The sequence below is a fragment of the Mastomys coucha genome, unplaced genomic scaffold, assembly GCF_008632895.1.
Source record: "Mastomys coucha isolate ucsf_1 unplaced genomic scaffold, UCSF_Mcou_1 pScaffold23, whole genome shotgun sequence".
In the NCBI taxonomy this organism is placed as follows: domain Eukaryota; kingdom Metazoa; phylum Chordata; class Mammalia; order Rodentia; family Muridae; genus Mastomys; species Mastomys coucha.
In genome coordinates, this window is record NW_022196906.1 from 59,202,501 (window position 1) to 59,206,960 (window position 4,460).

Sequence of the window (4,460 nt, forward strand, 5' to 3'; positions counted from 1 at the left end):
GGGGGGAGTTGTTTGTTTGTTTTGTTTTTGTATTTTTCCGAGACAGGATTTCTCTGTGTACCCCTTGCTGTCCTGGAACTCCCTCTGTAAGACCAGGCTGGCCTCGAACTCAGAAATCCACCTGCCTCTGCCTCCCAAGTGCTAGGATTAAAGGTGTGCACTACCACCTCCCAGCACAGTTTGTTGCTGTTTTAACATTCCCTCTAGAAATGTAATCTTTTAAAGGCCATCACCAGGCCAGGTATGGTTACACATGCTTTTAATCCCACTTGGGAGGAAAAGGCAAAAATGTCTCGGTGAGTTCAAGGCCAGCCTAGTCTCCATACTGAGTTCCAGGCCAGCCAGGGTTACAAAACAGGAAAAACATAACACAAGAAAGACCATCCCTACAGCTGGGGATGGCAGCACTTGTGATTCCAGCACTCATGAGGTAGAGGCAGAAAGAGGCAGAAAGGACCTGTGGAGATCCTGTCTCAGAGGTGGTGTATGCCTGTTCATGATAGCTCGGCATGTAAAGGCACCTGCCACCGGGCCTGAAGGGCTGAGGTCAATTCTAGAGACCTACATAGGAGGAGAGAACTGGCTCCTAAAAGTTGTCCTCTGACTTCTACAACATATACACACATTAAATAAAAATATAGTTTTAAAATTTTTTAAGGAGGAAGCATTCTTACTTTCTCTTTCTTACTTTCTTTTTTACTTGCCTTTAATAAATCTACACTCTCTCTACAATAATAGTAATAAAGAATGTCATCTCCACATTGGCAACCTTCACAGCAAATGTTAATTGCATTGGAATTGCTCATTATTGGCTAGAGAGAGAGAGACTTCAATCAGACTCTAGCGTGGCAGAACTGCCTCCCCAGATCCTAACTGTCCCTTTCTATCTTGTGTGTAGGAACACATGGCTGCAAATGCAGTCCTTGAGAGGAGATGGGAGGATCAGGGGTTCAAGGTCACCTGGCTACTTGAGACCCTATTTGGGGGGCTGGGGATGGGGGAGAGATCATATTGATATGGTAAAAACAACCAGTCCCCGATGGCTCTGAAGATGGAGGGAAGTAGCCATGAGCCCTGTAATCCAGAGACTTCTAGAAACTGGGAAAGGATGGAACCAAAAGAGGTTCTTCCCAAAGAAGGAAAACAGCCTGATCTACACCTTGATATTACTGATGTTAGCCCAGCTAGGCGCTGATTTAACTCTCCAAGCTCGTGGCAATTCATTTTAGCTTTCATAGAAAATGACTACAATGCCATTCTCAGTACTTTCTCCACCAGGACAAAGGGAGTAGAGTGCCAGGTGTGGTAGCACATGTCTGTAATACCAGCACCTGGGAGACGAAGGCAAGAGGATCAGCAGTTCAAACTCAGCCAAAGCTAGTTCAAACCACGGCAGTGTACAGGTGACAGTCATTCAAACTAGGAGAGGTGTGTATTAAACAACCACAGGTTTTTAAGGTACATATATTTGACTAAAGATTATCATCAGACAGTCTTCCTAGATTGAGAAGACCAGACAGGGCCAGGAACGGGAAACTCAGTAACTGGGCACTAAGAGGGAAGAGGCAAGGATGGAAGCTCGTTTTGGGAAGTGAGGAAGAAACGTGACTGTTAGTGTGTGTTGAGCAAGGCCAGGGACACTGCCAGAAGCTTTAAGCACATTTTCCCTTACATCATTATTTCTCAATGTGAATTCCTGAGCAGGACAACAGTGTTTCTCAACAGAAACTTGCATGATCAATTACACCGAGAGCTAGACATTATCTCCCATCCTAGAGATTCCCCTGCTCATGGGCATTTTAAAGTCTATAAACAGGTAACCTCTGAAGAAATATGTATTAACTGTTAAAGCATTATGGGAGTTCCACTCCAAGTACCCAGGTCAAATGGCTAACATCCTACTTCAACTCCATCTCTGGGGGATTCGTCACTCTCTTTTGGCCTTCATGGACATTTCATACAAGTGCACATGTTCCTGCACATAATATTAAAAAATAAAGTGCCGGGCAATGATGGTGCATGCCTTTAATTCCAGTGCTTGGGAGGCAGAGGCAGGCAGATTTTTGAGTTCGAAGCCAGCCTGGCCTACAGAGTGAGTTCCAGGACAGCCAAGGCTACACAGAGAAACCCTGTCTCGAAAAAACAAAACAAAACAAAAAATAAAGTAAACCATATTTACGTAGTATGTATACACACACACACACACACACACACACACACACATATATAATAAACCACAAAAAATATAATATATATATATTAGCCAGGAAGTTCTCAGATTCACCAGACCACAAAAATATTCCCATGGGTTATTTAGCAGCCTTTCAATAATCTGAAGGAGTGCAGAGCAGATTGTTGGACAGAGGAGAGATAAGAGGGAAACTCGGGTGTCCTGGAAGAGCAGCATGTACTCTGAGCAAGCTGGGCTATCTCTCCAGCTCTGGGACTTTATTGGAGTTTTTGTTGCTGTTGTGTAACTTTTGTTCATTCATTTGTTTGTTTGTTTTAGTGTTGTTTTTTTTACTTTGTTTGAGACTCTGCCTGTGGGACTTTATTCTTAAAGTAAGTAATATAGAAGTATAGAGTAAAGCCTTAACATCTCCCTCCACTATTTCAGTTCCTCTCCAGACCCCAGAGATAACTGGTTATTTATATTCTTCTCCTCATCTTAAAAGTCATTCTGTATAAATCCAGACAGATTTAACCAATTATCCGAATGGCTTTCCCTTAACCAAGATATATCATAGCTTGTCCAATCATCCTTACTCTCTTACTTGTAATCAGGAAAAACAAGATAGTGAAGGTTTAGCAAATTAAACTTGTTTATGCTTTTATTTATACAAGATCTCATAGCTTGGACTAGTCCTGAACTCAGGATGTAGTCAATGACCTTAGACTTCTGGGATTACAGTTGGTCACCCTACCCTGTTCTCTGTGGCATTGATGTCTGAACTTGGGCTTTGTACATACTAGACAAGCCCTCTACAAATTGAGCTACAACCCTAGACTCTAAAACTTGTTTCTAATTCTTTTTTCCCCTCTTTTCTATCTCCATACAGAACCTTGAAAAAGTAATTATTTGTTTTCCCAACTATCCTGTTAAGACCAGCCATGTGAGACAATTTTAATGACATGAAAGCCAGAACCAAGAGTTTTGTTAATAAGAGAGGCAGGGGCTACCCCTTGGCCCTGTCCTCCAGCTATAAACAGGATGTGGTTTCTACAGATGTGGGGGACTTAGTCCCCCAAGAGGACTAAGTCAGATATAATGCCAGTATTGAGCTGTAAACCAGTGCCAGCAACTGCTTGCAGTCACCAACACTGAATCCTAGCAATATTTTTCATCTGTGCCCATCTCATGGCTTGCCCCCAGATTACCACTTCTATGGTAACTAGTGGTATTCACTCCCCTCTGAATTCATTATCTATTTATGAGTTCTTCTGTAAATTGCCTGGTCATTTGTCATTTGTCCATTTTCAGATCAAATTATCTTTTTTAAAAGATGTATTTATTTTATGTATATGAGTACACTGTAGCTGTACAGATGGTTGTGAGCCTTCATGTGGTTGCTGGGAATTGAATTTAGGACCCCTGCTCGCTCTGGTTTGCCTCGCTAGTTCAGTCCCTGCTTGCTCCAGCCGCAAGATTTATTTATTATTATAAATAAGTACACTGTAGCTGATTTCAGACACACCAGAAGAGGGTGTCAGGTCTCATTATGGATGGTTGTGAGCCACCATGTGGTTGCTGGGATTTGAACTCAGGACCTTCAGAAGAGCAGTCAGTGCTCTTATCCACTGAGCCATCTTGCCAGCCCCGAATTATCTTTTCCTATTGATGTGAAGAATCTTTTCATATATTCTACCTAGTTTCCTCCATTTTGTTTGTTTGTTTTTGTTTTTCCTTTTAGAACTAATTCATGTTTAGGGGCTGGAGAGATGGCTCAATGGTTAGGATTATTGCTGCTTTTTAACCATTGGGTTGTCAGGGTTCAAATCCCAGCACCAATAGGACTGCTCACAGTCCTCTGTAAGTCCAGACAACCCTCTGTAACTTCAGTTCTAGGGGATCTAATGCCCTCTTCTGGCCTTTGTGGGGCATAGATATGCATGCTGGCAAAAACATTCATTCACATAAAATTAAAATTAAAAATAATAATAACTCTTTTAAAATATTTAATTTTAAGAGAGAGAGAGAGAGTGTGTGTGTATGTGTGTGTGTGTATGTACAAGTGCAGGTACTCATTGAGTTGAGAAGAGGTTACTGTACCTTCTGGAGCTGAGTTATAAGTGATTGTGAGCCATTCCACATGACTAGTAGGAATCAAAACCCAGGTCCTCTGCAGGAGCAGTAAGTGCTCTTAGCCACCGAGCATCTCTCTAGCTGCCTATGCAGTATTTTTTGTTCCATTGTTTCTTTTCTTTTCTTTTCTTTTCTTTCTTTTTTTTTTTTTCAAGAC